This window comes from Colobus angolensis, unplaced genomic scaffold, assembly GCF_000951035.1.
Source record: "Colobus angolensis palliatus isolate OR3802 unplaced genomic scaffold, Cang.pa_1.0 Scaffold244, whole genome shotgun sequence".
Taxonomy (NCBI): Eukaryota; Metazoa; Chordata; class Mammalia; order Primates; family Cercopithecidae; genus Colobus; species Colobus angolensis.
Window position 1 is genome coordinate 356,515 of NW_012115644.1, and position 15,357 is coordinate 371,871.

The window sequence follows — 15,357 nt, forward strand, 5'->3', positions numbered from 1 at the left end:
AGTCCCTGGTGCCAAAATGGCTGGGGACCACTAGCGTAACTGATTCTTTACTATTGAGGTTTACTTCTTTATTATTTACACCTACAGGAAAGTATTATTGTTTTGATTGACTGCAAGCTCCTGACTCAAACATGTAGAAAGAGATGAGGCAAAGTTTTCTTTATGAGAGTGCTGTGTCTTTAGAAAAAACAGCTCTTTTAAGTACATTTCACTTTTCTTTAAATATAAATTACTGTTGTTTTGAATTGCATTAATTTTAACTCAGGTAATATGAGAAATTGCACTGTAATTAGGCATATATAGTAATTAAAGAAACTGGTTCTAATATATGTATTGGACTTTTATAATATAATTTATGTTATATATAAATGGTTGAGTGGAAACTTGATTCTCAGAGATGAATGAAGAGCATCCTCATGATTTATTAAATAGTAAACCAAACTAACAATGTGAAGGAGGTAAACTCAAGACTCCAGGCTATCAAACCCATCCACTGGTTTGTGTCTATGATATGGCATAAAAATGATTCAGACTAAGGGCTGTTTACAATTATTCTCTATGTTTCTTAGCAGAAAGAAGGATGAGCCTTCCCCCATAATAGGCAATGCAATACAACACAACTAAATTCAACACAAATTTATTGAGCACTAGTGATCTCTTGAAATCTTACGTGACATGACTTGAGAATTTAAACACTTCAAAAATTCAAGTGATTAAAATATAAGGATTCAAAAAAGTTTTCATTTATATGTTTCATAAGTTATCAAAATAGTCTAATAATTATCTCATTTACTCATTTTCTCTTTTTTCTCAGTTGCATTGTGGAATTCTACACTTAGAATGTCCATTTTAGAATTTCTAGGTAAGAAAAAATAAACCATACAAATCATTTACCAGACAGATTTATTTTTAAAAAATGGTTTTCAATTGGAGTTTGATGTCAGCTCTCACTCCGTGGGTCTCCTCAGTTGTACTCCGAATTCTTTAGTGGTAAAGTGCTTGTTCTCTCATTTCATTAACTTTCAAATAGAAATGCAAATTGCTAAGCTTTATGGGGTTATGGCTTTCAATAAAAAATAGGCATTAAGCATCTTAATTTTTTAATATTAAGAATTAAAGCTTCTTAAACATCCTGAAATTAAAAGTGCTTCAGAAAGATTAAAGAGTTTTGAAATCAGCAAGCCATACAATCAATGCTTCCATCTCCTTTTTCATTAGATTGCAATCTCTACAGGTATTTTTTCCAGCCTTCACATGAAGTCATACATTTATGAAGATAAAATACAGAACTTTTTGATTAACCTAGTTCCACTTTTGGTCATTTTGTGATGAATGTGGCATTTCAAACTGAAGTTTCATCTGAGTGAAAAGAGTGCCCTGACTAATGAAGAAGAGGATTTGTCCAAAGTATTTTCTATGAAGAACTGACTGATTTAAATAAAGATTTGACCTCAGCATTGGTTCCAATCAAATGTGTCATATGGGAGGAGTTTTTCAAAGGAAAGAGTATTACTATATGAAATGGTAAGAAGAGAAGGAGAAGAACTGCTGACAAATTTAAATGTTCTAAACTTCCATGAATGTCTATGTGTAAGAACTTTAATGTATACAAGTTCTTCTGCAAATTAATTTTAGGAGATTAGTAAATTAAATTTAGAACAAATTATACTACTTTGCTTTATGAAGAAAATAATTACAATATGAAAAACACAGAATTTAGTTTTTCATAGTTTTATAAGCAAATTTACTATTCATTTAAAATTTCCACTTAGAGGCATACAAGTAAAACTGCACAACTTTTGTCTTATTTAGTATTATAGATATTGTGTGTCTATATCACATTTTCCTTGTGTGAATGGGGGTTTCAAATTCATGAGACTTTGTTTATGGGTAATGGACAAGATTTAGGATAATTATAAAACAACACTGGAAATGTCCATCAATTTATCATTTCTGCCCAAAAGCCTTTATATACACTGCATGTTAAGCTTAGACGTCCACCCAGAAATAAATCCATGTATTTACAGCCAACTGATTCTTGACAAAGCTGCCAAGAACTTTCAGTAGGGGAAGGGACAGTCTTTCCAAATGAAACTAGACCCCTCTTACTACATGCAAAAATCAGATAAAGATGAATTAAAGACTTAAATATAAGACCTGAAACTATAAAGTTACTAGAAGAAAACATTGTGGAAATGCTTCAGGACATTGGTCTGGGAAATGATTGTTTGGATAAGACCTCAAAAGCACAGGCAACAGAAGCAAAACTAGACATAGAATTACATCATTCTAAAAAGCTTCTTCACAGCAAAGAAAACATCTCAGTAAAGAGACAACTTACAGAATGGGGGAAAATATGTGCAAACTCTCCACCAGACAAGGGATTAATAGCCAGAATATATAAGGAACTCAATAGCAATAATAAAATAATCTGATTTATGAATGGGCAAATGATCTGAATAAACACTTCTCAAGACAAAATATGCAAATGGCCAAAAGGTACATGGAAAAAAAAAAAAGGTCAACACCACTAATCAACAGAGAAGTGCAAATCAAAACCACAATGTGGTATCATCTCTCCTCGGTTAAAATTGCTGTTATCAAAAAGGCAAAAAAACATGGATGTTAGCAAGGATGTGGAGAAAGGAGAATGCTAGTACTCTGTTGGTGGGAATGTAAATTAGTATAGCCACTTTGGAAAACAGTATGGAGATTCCTCAAAAAACTAAAAACAGTTGCACCATATGATCCAGCAATCCCACTGCTGGGCATATACCCAAAAGAAAGGAAATGAGGATATCAAAGAAATATGCACTCTCATGTTCGTTACAGCACTATTCACAATAGCCAAGATACAGAACCTAAATGTCTATCAATGGATGAATAAAGAAAATGTATATTTATTAATATACACAATGAATTACTATTCAGCCATTAAAAAAGAATGAAATCCGGCCGGGTGCAGTGGTTCATGCTTGTAATCCCATTATTTTATTGTGCCACTGCACTCTAGCCTGGGTGACAGATCGAAACTCCATCTCAAAAAAAAAAAAAAAAAAAAAGAATGAAATCCTATCATTTGCAGCAAAATGGATGGCATTGGAGGTCATCATGTTAAGTGAAATAAGCCAGGCACAGAAAGGCAAATATTTCGTGTTCTCAGTCGTACATGGAAACTAAGTAAGTTGATCTGATGGAAGTAGAGAGAACAGCAGTTGCTGGGAAAGGTGGTGGACAGGGTGGGTTCGGGACATAGTGGGAGAGTGGTGGGGTGGAGGTGGTGGTGTTGTGGGAGATGGGGATGAAGAGAGACTGGTTAATGAATATGGAAATACAGTTAGACAGAAGGAATAAGTTCTAGTATTCAATAGCACAGTAGAGTGACTATAGTTAACAATAATTTATAGTGTATTTCAAAAGAACTAGATTTGAAATATTTCTAACACAAAGCAATGATAAAGACTTACGGAGTAAATCTATATAAAGTATTTAGAATGGTGTCTGACAAGATATGTGCTCTATAAATTTTTACCTTATACCTCTTTTCTCACCCCTCACCATCTTGCCCCTTATGCTTTAGCATTAGCACACTACTTGCCTTTTCATGCCATTGTGCCTTTGCACATGTTGTTCCTTCTGCTTAGAAAGCCACAACCTGTCCATCTAATAAATCCCTGCTTGCCTTTCAAATCTCAGTTCAAACACTACTTTCTCTGTGAAGAAAGCCTTTCTTTTTAACTCCTAAGTTTCTCTTCTATGTCTTCACAGGTATCTGGTATACATCTTTATTATAATGAGATGGGTCATTTCCCACTAGACTAAAAGCTTCTCACGCATGAGAAAAATTATTTTTATACCTTGTTTTCCTCAGGACACAGTGTATTTGATCTGACACACAGAAAGTATTAAGATATATATACTGATTATAAAGGAATAAAATAGAATTTCCAAATTATTTACTTTTCATGAGTAACTTTGTGCTATGAGGTATGTATATGTTACCAAAACAGTGTGGACATACCTCTATTACAGTAATTACTGTTTGTGAGATATTATCTATTTCTCCACTTGACTTACAATCAGTCTCCTTGAATGGAGGTTCCATGTGTTTTCATATTTGTATCTCCAAAAGTTAGCACAAGGTCTGGCACAAAAAAACTCAATGGATATTTGAAAAATGAATGAATGAGTGAATAAAACATATGATTAAATGATTCTGCAGAGCGGAATCAATTCTTATGTCTGGATTATCAGACAAACTCTTCAGGGATGCCAAGTCATCACATGCTCTCTGGCATCTGAGCACCATGATGGCTAATAAAGAACACTAAAATGTACGTCTGCCTCAGTAATTTGTCAAGCCTCAGTAATTTGTCAACAAAGTCATCATTTGTTTCCTCAACTGAAAAATTAGAGATGACAGTTGCTACCATATAAAGCTTTCAAAACTGTGCTCTAACTGAAATAAGTTGGGTGGGCATGGTGGCTCAAGCCTGTATTCCCAGCACTTTGGGAGGCCAAGGCGGGCAGATCACAAGGTCAGGAGATCGAGAACACTGGCCAACATGGTGAACCCCATCTCTACTAAAAATACAAAAATTAGCTGGGTGTGGTGATGCGTGCCTATAATCCCAGCTACTCAGGAGACTAAGGCAGGAGAATTGCTGGAACCCAGGAGGCAGATATTGCAGTGAGCTGAGACTGTGTTACTGCCCTCCAGCCTGGCGACAGAGCAAGACTCTGTCTCAAAAAAAAAAAAAAAAAAAAAAAAAAGTTATGTGGATATAAAGAAGGCCAAAATACCCCAAAATATCCCAAACTATCTTTAGGAAAATAGGCAACATAATTTAATAATAATAAATATATCAATGAAGGGAAAAACAGACAAATATTAGAGTTGACATTTTGGGGAAAACAAAAAGCAAAGTTCAAAAATCTGTAAATGGACTGTGAGCGTGCATGTGTGTGTGTGAGAGGGAGAGAAATTACAAATCAGAAAAACTGTGTTTTTATATTCTTTTTCTTTCTCATGTTTAGTCATATTATGAGAACATATATAAGCATACAGAAATATTTAAAAAATAATATAATACTCTGTACAATTCTATAGTAATACATTAAAAAATATTGATCCAAATATTCCCCAAAGAGTAGAAAACCTCAGAAAAGCCATATGTTCATAGGCCTAAGTACACCTGAATAAACTGAGGTGTGTGCATGTGTGTGTTCACGTTTGTGTGTGTGTGTGTATGTGTTCAAAAGTCATAGAAAACCTTAATAGGCCTTTTTAAATATAGTTAAAATTTTAAAGTTTTCAAATGATTACGTTGAAGAAAGGTGACGAGCACAATTTTTTCCCAAACAATTAATTCTATCTCATTTTCAAAGTATAGGGAATTCTCATGATACAATAACTGCTCAAAGGCAAAAAAATTTTTGAAAAGTTCCCCAGGCCAGTTTATTTATGAAGCTGCCTTAAGCTAATATTTAAATCTGACAAGGATAGCATTATACACACCCCCCGCCAATATTCCTTAGAAAAACAGTTTAAGGCTCTAAAAACTGTAAAGGCTGAATGCAATAGTGGTTTTTAATACTTCCATAAAAATGACTTAGGACATATTTCAGGAATGAAAGATGATTCAATATTAGGAAAATTTTAAATATAGTTCATCAACTTAATTGGTCAAAGGATACAAATATGTAATCGCCACTATAAGTTACCTAAGGCCAGATGTGATACAAATTCACATCGACTCCCAATTTTAGAAAAAGAAAACCCCATTGTAGACGCATATCAGAAGAAAACTTAATTAGAATAATGAAATGTTTTTTGAGACAGCTATTCTTTATCTTAAATATTTGACATTCTACTTATCAATGAATCACTAGAAGCAGAGTTACTCAAATCAAGATGTATATAGTCTTAGAAAACCCAGAATAATCCGAGGAAAATCCAGTAAAACTGCAAAGAATTTCATTAGGGTTTAGTTACAACATATACACAACAAAATGATTAGCTTTTCTATATGGCAGCAGTAGTCAGAAAATATAATAGGCAAAAGCCTACATTCATTATATCAAAATACTCATCCAAAATAAACTACCTAGAATTAAGCTTATATTTAAAGAAAATGAAATAGTTTCATGCAAGACATTTGAAAAAATGAGGAGGGGGATATTAGATGCTTTCTAGAAAGATTCAATATTATAAGAACTTTGTTTTTCCTTAGGGCAATATATATATATATTATAAGTGTAATCAAAATCCTAAAATGAATCTTTTTTTCTATTTTGAAACTTAAATTTTGAAGTTTATTTGACAAACTAAATAGACAAAAATGCCAAGAAAATATTGGAAAATAAATAAAACACAATGTCATATATTAAAACTGTATAAAGTTAATACTGTATGATATTGCATCAGGAAAGACTAAAAGATTGGATATAATGGAATGCACAGAAGCAGACTCAAATACATATAAATATTTGGAAAAGAAAAGGATGTCATGTCAAATCACTGGGTGATTGGAAATGGCATAATTCTATTATTTTATTCTTTGTTATTTAGAATATAATAGTGGGATAACTTGTTAACTGGAAGAAAGTAAAACTGTGTTTCTATCTTACATAATACAGAAAAATGATTTATATAGACTAAGCACTTATTTTATTTCAATTTCTGGGATACATGTGCAGGACGTGCAGGTTTGTTACATAGGAAACATGTGCCATGGTGGTTTGGTGCACTATTGATCCATCACGTAGGTATTAATCCCTGCATGCATTAGCTATTTATGCTGATGCTCTCCCTCTCTCCATACCCTGGACAGGCCCCAGTGTGTGTTGTTCCCCTCCATGTGCCCATGTGTTCAGTTCCCACTTATAAGTGAACATGCGGTGTTTGGTTTTCTGTTCCTGCATTAGTTTGCTGAGGATAATGGCTTACAGCTAGATGAAGCACTTCTTAAGTACAAAGAAATGAAATCACAAAAGAACAAGAAAAAGTATTGATGACTTGAAACATTTACGTGTATAGCAAAGATGAATTCTTAAAGAAGAGTAATGTATGTGAATAAAACAAATTTAAGATCTCCTTAATATAAACAGAGTTCTTGTAACAAATAAAATCCTGCTTAAAAAAAGGGGAGATACAAACATATACTTGACAAAAGAAGAAACATAAATAGGTAATAAAAATGTTTTACCTCATTAATAATCACAGAAATACAAATAAGTATTTACAGTCATAGAAATACAAAAAGTAGGTAAGTATTCTGGTTATCTTCTGTTTGCCCTTCCAGACTCACTCTACACTGGTCTCCACCTTGCTTTCTGTCCTAGGTGGCAACCTGTTTAGACTGTGTCAAGAGGGACTTTCTTTTTTTTTTTTCTTTTTTTTTTTTTGAGACGGAGTCTTGCTCTGTCGCCCAGGCTGGAGTGCAGTGGCCGGATCTCAGCTCACTGCAAGCTCCGCCTCCCGGGTTTACGCCATTCTCCTGCCTCAGCCTCCCGAGTAGCTGGGACTACAGGCGCCGCCACCTCGCCCGGCTAGTTTTTTGTATTTTTTAGTAGAGACGGGGTTTCACCGTGTGAGCCAGGATGGTCTCGATCTCGGGACCTCGTGATTCGCCCGTCTCGGCCTCCCAAAGTGCTGGGATTACAGGCTTGAGCCACCGTGCCCGGCCAAGAGGGACTTTCAATCCTCTGGCTTTAAAATGGGTACAGACAATGGGGAGAGTGAGGTCACAGTATTCATTCCCCTAGTATATTGGCTTTGTTGTGTCCCTTGACCAAAGGTCACAGTGCTTCTCAAGACAGTGCTCTCTACTTGCCTCTCTTATCCATCTTCTGGTAACCACTTATTCCCTTAACTAGGGGTGGTAATAGGTCTGTAACTAATATCCATAATTTACTCCATTATCTCTTTCATTGTCCCCCAAACGCACCATCTTGTAATTACAATCTCTAAATAAATTCATTTTAAGTATCTTAATTTGACGGTACTAATTTTTGATGATGGAGAGAGATACCTACTGAATGTATAAATCAACATAAACTTTCTAGAGAAAAATGTATAATATGTATTAAAATATGCACACCTTTTAATCTAGAAATTTCTTAGAAATTTGTTCTATGGACAGTTACAGATTATACAAAGTTGCACAGAAAAAACATTTATCAAACACACTGTTTTTCTTAAATTGTGAAAAACAAAAATGTTAATACACAATAAAAGAGGATAGAACAAATAAATAGCACTGAACCCATGTAAAGAAATCCCATTCACCAATTAAAACTATGTTTAGAAAAAATATTTCCTAATGAAGAAAATGTTCAGGATATATTATTAAGGGAATATTATATATTACCAAGGGAAAAAAGACCCCGCAATACTATAAATTAATTATGGACCACTTTGGTGCTAAATACACACAAACACACACACACACCACAGAAACTGCAAAAGTGGTTATTTCTGAGTAGTGGAATTAATTTTACTTGTTCTTCCTGATTTTCTGTGTTTAGATTTTACTCATTAATGATGAGCTATTTTTGAATAATTAAAAACATAAAAATATGCAATTTGTTTTCAATCAGCACTATTAAACTCTCTTCCATACTTCATAACTATGAATCTAGTTGTTTTAAGATAATTCTGATGAAATGTTTACAGCAATGTAAAAAGACTTTCCAAATGAGAAGTCATGACTATACTTATAATAGGTAATCAGATCTGGCACTGAAAAACATGCAGAGATGTTAAAAAACATATATTATTTTAAAATTCAGACTGATATGGACCAGCTGTGTCCCCACCCAAATCTCACCTTGAACTGTAATAATCCCCACACGTCAAAGATAGGGCCAGGTGGAGATAATTGAATCATGGGGGTAGTTTCCCTCATGCTGTTCTCATGGTAGTGAATAAGTCTCATGAGATCTGATGGTTTTGTAAATGGGAGGTCCCCTGCACAAGCTCTCGCCTGCCGCCATGTAAGATATGACTTTGCTCTTCATTTGCCTTCCACCATGACAGGCCTCCTGAGCCATGTGGAACTGTGAGTCAATTAAACATGTTTCCTTTATATATTACCCAGTTTGGGGTATGTCATTATTAGCAACATGAAAAGAGATTAATACAGTAGGCCAGGCACAGTGGCTCATGCATGTAATCTCAGCACTTTGGCAGGCCGAGGTGGGCAGATCACCTGAGGTTGGGAGTTTGAAACCAGCCTGACCAAGAGTGAGAAAACCCGTCTCTACTACAAATACAAAAATTAGCTGGGTGTGGTGGCTCATGCCTGTAATCCCAGCTACTTGGGAGGCTGAGGCAGGAGAATTGCTTGAACCCAGGAGGCGGAGGTTGCAGTGAGCCAGGATTGCATCACTGTACTTCAGCCTGGGCAACAAGAGCAAAACTCTATCTCAAAAAATAAATAAATGAATAAAAATACACAAACTGATACCAGTAGAGTGTGGTGCTGCTGTAAAGATGCCCAAAAATGTGGAAGCAAGTTTGGAACTGGGTAACATGCAGAAGTTGGAACAGTTTGGAGGGCTCAGAAGCAGACAGAAAAAGGTGGGAAAGTTTAGAACTTCCTAGACACTTGTTGAATGGCTTTGACCAAAATGCTGATAGTTATATGAAAAATAAGGTCCAGGTTGAGGTGGTCTCAGATGTTGATAAGGACCCTGTCAGGAACTGGAGTTAAAGATCACTCTTGCTATGAAAAGTGACTGGCAACATTTGCTCCTGCACTAGAGATCTGTGGAACTGTGAATATGATAGAGATGATTTAAGGTATCTGGTGGAAGAAATTTCCAAGTTGTAAAGCATTCAAGAGGAAGCAGAGCACAAAAGTTTGAAAAATTTGAAGGCTGACAATGTGATAAAAGAAAAACCAATTTTCTCGGGAGAAATTCAAGCCAGCTGCAGAAATTTGCGTAATGAGGGACCAAATGTTGATCATCAAGACAATGGGGAAAATGTCTCCAGGGTATGCAGGAGATCTTCACAGCAGCCCATCCTATCACAGGCCTGGAGGCCTAGGAGCAAAAAATGATTTTGTGGGTGGGTCCCAGGGCCCCACTGCTCTATGAAGTCTCATGATATGGTGCCCTGTATCACAGCTGCTTCAGCTCCAGCCCTGGCTAAAGGGGGCCAATGTGCAGCTCAAGCCTTTGTTTCAGGGGGTGCAAGCCCCAAACCTTGGTGGCTTACATGTAGTGTTGGGCCTGTGGTGCACAGAAGTGCACTGAAGTCAAGAATTGAGGTTTAGAAATATCTGCCTAGATTTCAGGGGATGTTTGAGATACCTGGATGTTCAGGCAAAAGTTTGCTGCTGGGGCAGAGTTCTCATGGAGAACAGCTATAGAGTACTGCCTAATGGAGCTGTGAGAAGAGGGCAACAGTCCTCAAAACCTGAGAATGGTAGATCCACTGACAGCTTGCACTGTGAGCCTGGAAAAACCAGACACTCAATGCTAGCTCATGAAAGCAGCTGGGAGTGGGGCTGTACCCTACAATGCCAGAGGGGCAGAGCTGCCCAAGGCTGTGGGAGCACACCTCTTGCATCATGTGACCTGGACGTAAGACATGGAGTCAAAGGAGATCATTATGGAACTTAAAGTTTAATGACTACCTTACTGGAGCTTTAACTTGCATGGGACCTGTGGCCCTTTTGTTTTGGTCAATTTCTCCCCTTTGGAATGGGTGTATTTACCCAATGCCTGTACCCCACTGTATCTGAGAAATTACTAACTTACTTTTGATTTTACAGGCTCATAGGCAGAAGGGACTTGCCTTGTCTCAGATGAGACTTTGGACTGTGTACTTCTGAGTTAATGCTGAAATTAGTTAAGACTTTGGAGGACTGTTGGGAAGGCATGATTGGTTTTGACATGTGAGGACATTAGATTTGGGAGGGGCCAGGGACAGAAAGATATGGTTTGGCTGTGTCCCCACCCAAATCTCACCTTGAACTGTAATAATCCCCAAGTGTGAAGGGGATGGGGTCAGGTGGAAATAATTGAATCATGGGGGTCCTTTCCCCCGTACTGTTCTCATGGTAGTGAATAAGTCTCACGAGATCTAATGGTTTTATAAATAAGAGTTCCCCTGTACAAGGTCTTGCCTGCTGATATGTAAGATGTGACTTTGCTCCTCATTCACTTTCCACCATGACTGTGAGGCCTTCCCAGCAAATGGAACTGTGAGTCAATTAAATCTCTTTCCTTTATAAATTACTCAGTCTTGGGTATATCTTTATTAACAGATTGAGAACAGACCAATACACAGATAAAGTCTAAAAATGATAAAAAGAGATCATTAAATAGGACAGGCTTTCATGCATTCAAGGCTGAAAAACACACAAAAGATAACACACACAAGTCAATAAAAAATGTTTTAGGTTCACTGAAATGTTTCATTGGTAAGGCCTACTCTACCATTTGCATGAAGAAATTTTTAAATAAACTGATGCTTATCTACATTTTCACAAAACATATTTAGAATTTAGAGAAAAGGGCCCATTGGCTACATATAAGAATATTTAGGCTGTGCGTGGTGGCTCACACCTGCAATCCCAAAGCCAAGGCAGGCCTTGGTCACTTGAAGTCAGGAGTTTGAGACCAGCCTGGCCAATATGGTGAAACCCTTTCACAACCAAAACTACAAAAATTAGCCGGGCGTGGTGGTGGGCGCCAGAAATCCCAGCTACTCAGGAGGCTGAGGCAGAAGAATTGCTTGAACCTAGGGGGTTATGCAGATCTGAATGCAGATCATGCCACTGCTCTCCAGTCTAGGTGGCAAGAGCGAGACTCCATCTCAAAAACAAAACAAAAAGCTGACTAGGTACTAAATAGTTTGTTTCAGCATAATGACAGTACACTTTTTGTTTTGAGGACAATGTATAAAAGTAAAACAGGTTTTTTAAAGTGACATATAATGTTTCTAGGAGGGAAACTAGATTAACAGAAACATGCTAATGACCACAGAGCCAGGTACACTAACAGCTTAAATTCCTTATATTTCATTTGCATACTCCATGGTAATTATAATAGCATCCTGCCCAGAGAAGGTGCTAAAAAGTTTGATAAGTGAATGTAAGCATAAAAGGATGCTGAGTGACCGGGTGCAGTGGCTCACACCTGTAATCCCAGCGCTTTGGGAGGCCAGGCACGTGGATTACGAGGTCAGGAGATCGAGACCATCCTGGCTAACATGGTGAAACCCCATCTCTACTAAAAATACAAAGAATTCGCTGGGCGTGATGGCGGGTACCTATAGTCCCAGCTACTCAGGAGGCTGAAGTAGGAGAATGGCACGAACCCGGGAGGCAGAGCTTGCAGTGAGCCGAGATTGCGCCACTGCACTCCAGCCTGGGTAACAGAACGAGACTTTGTCAAAAAAAACAAAAACAAAAACAAAAAAAACAAAGGACTGAGTGATGTTGTCTCTAAAAGGCTCTAATATGCTAGCCTGCTATAAGTGAAGCTACCAACAAAAGCTGTCCAAGGACTAACTGAGAAGGGACAGAGTGACTCTGCTGCTTCTGACTATCACCCCAGCATCCCTTCTCCTCCTAGCCTATACAAGGAGACAGGTTAGGGGAAGTGGGTAATTGACTTTGTGGAAAACACAGTATTCAAGATACGATGTATCTCCATTCCCAACCTACAGGTTAGAGGAGCAGGTATTTTTAGCCACTCAAATTCTCCCCTTGCAAGGCAAATGTGGAGTAGTTCCCAGGACAATCATTGTAGAGATTTGGGCATACCTAAAAGAAGTGGTGGGTGACATTCTACACTGTAGTGGAATGTCTACTTCAGCAGAAGACATTAATTTACCTTGTACCTCTCTGAGCAGGTGAGAATAGGGAGAGAGATGGTAGTATTGAGAGAGTGGGGGGTAGGCACCTATCTTCATGACTTTTCCTTCCTAAGCTGTAAAATGAGAATGATGCTGCTCCCCTATTTACCTCACAAAAATACTGTGAGAATCAAACAGTACAATCAATCTGAAGTGCTTGGTAGACTGTAGATCTTTACGTAAAATAAGTTATTAAAAATTGGATCCCAAATGAAGCAGCTTTAATTTCCCGGTAAAATTATCTTAATATCATCTAAATTTTGAGTAAATCATTAATTGACAAATATTTGGTGAATTAGCCTGTGCTGGCCATTTTGAGAAAGATGAAATATCATTTCTACCTCAAAGACTCCATAATCCAGTTGGGAAGGTAAGATTAACAGGAATGAATTAGTAATAAAAGTATACAATAATAATAGAAAATATATAAATATTTTGTATACAATAAATGTATACTTGTATAAATGTACTTACTCATTTCAGTCTTACAATAATCCTGAGGGAGGTTCTATTATTTTACTCATATTATAGATAAGGAAATTCAGGTGCAGAGAGGACCTGCCAAAGGCAATATAACAGTAACAGAATCAGGATTCAAATTTGGTCAGTCTGGCTCTGGAGAATGAGCACTTAACCACATCATTACCCTGCCTCTCTTGTAAGATTCCATGTATGGAACCAAAGGTATATACCTTGAAAACTCAGGGAAAGAATGAAACACAATATGGGCAGAAGTAGTTAGTAATATATTGGTGGAGAAAGTGGCACTTGAGTAAGGAAAACCAAGTAGGGTTTGGAAAAGAAGAAAAGAGAAGGAAGACTGTTGTAGAAGTGGGTTACTATAAAAGTTGTGGAGGAGCATAGAAAAATTGGATAAATAGTTACTGAATACGTATTAGGTACCATGCACAGTGCTTGGGATATTTCAATGAACAAAACAAAGATACTTGTTCTTATAAAACTTGAAGTTAATGGGTGTAAAAATGACAATGGAGAGACTAGTCTCACTGAGTTGACCATCCATCCTGAGAATCAGAGAAAAATAGTATTGAATAGGTAGACAGGAGCCAGATTATGAGATCTCTGAAAGACAGAGAAGTCTGAGGATATAAATCAAACTTACAGATATGTACGTAGGATTTTTTCAGGAATGTGTCACATACTAATAACAGTATCTTAGGAATATTAATTTGGCTGTTTTTCCAAGAATGAAATAGAAATGGGAAAAATTAAAGGGAGAAAGACTTGCTAGAAAGTGAATTTTATTAATATCTAGATTAAGTGATGGCACTGGTAATTGAGAGCTTTGCTCTATATCTCCTTTTTTTTTCTTTCAGTTTTTCCTTTTCTTTTTTCCTTGGTCTATAAATACATGCATTTCTTTTTTTTTGTTTATTTTGTTTTTTTGTTTTTTGAGACAGAGTCTTGCTCTGTCGCCCAGGCTAGAGTGCAGTGGCACAATCCCGGCTCACTGCAAGCTCCGCCTCCCGGGTTCATGCCATTCTCCTGCCTCAGCCTCCTGAGTAGCTGGGACTATAGGCGCCCGCCACCACGCCCGGCTAATTTTGTTTTGTATTTTTAGCAGAGACGGGGTTTCACCATGTTAGCCAGGATGGTCTCGATCTCCTGACCTCATGGTCCGCCTGCCTCGGCCTCCTAAAGTGCTGGGATTACAGGCGTGAGCCACCGCGCCCGGCCAAATACATGCAATTCTATCCTATCTGCAGTAAACAGAAGGTAAATTAAAACAATAAATAATACAACTACTCTTCAAGGAGTGAATCACTCCCAGGCTACTACCTCTCTACCTCCTTTTCTTCTCTATTTTCTCCTTCACATTGTCTCCTGAACTCACTGCAACTTGGTTTCTGTCATGATACAGGAGGAGTAGTTCATTTGGCCAGAAAAAAAGTGGAAAATTGGGGAACGTTTCTTTGAAAAGGTAATATTTCAGTGGAGATTAAAAGGATGAATAGCAGTTTGCCATGTAAATAACTGGGGGTTTTCAAGTACAGTATTCTGTGTTAAATTGGGAAGGTACTTTGATTCTATTTCTAAGGCACTGGTTCTACCTTTAGGAGGTAGCTAAAGAAATCCTCTCATTTAAAGTCTTTTCATTCCCCTCCTCCCCCACCAACTTAACCTGGTATGAATGATGCAGAAATTTCAGTCAGCATCCTATTTTAATTTGAATTCTAATTTAATTTTGTGAAGTTTAGTTCACAAATAGCCAATCAAAGTTTCTGAGGTTTATAGCCCCTACTCTATAAATCACTGCCCCTGGTCTCTTTCAATATACCATGAGCTCCTTGAAAACAGAGGCTTAGACTTGTTTTATACCTCCATTGCCCAGCAGAGAGCCTGGAACTCAGTAGTTATTCAGTAAAATTGGTTGGATTAATGAAACGATAAAGAAAGATAGATATATGAGAGGCTGTATAGGAAAATATAGAAGGAGAAAATATACAGGAGTTAAAGGTCAA

The 15,357-nt window shown here is 37.1% G+C and overlaps 1 protein-coding gene across 4 annotated transcripts in view; it reads right to left on the reverse strand.

Annotated features, from left to right (window-relative positions):
* TBCK (TBC1 domain containing kinase) overlaps positions 1-15,357 on the reverse strand; it is a 248,808-nt gene that overhangs the window by 67,205 nt on the left and 166,246 nt on the right. The window lies entirely within an intron of this gene.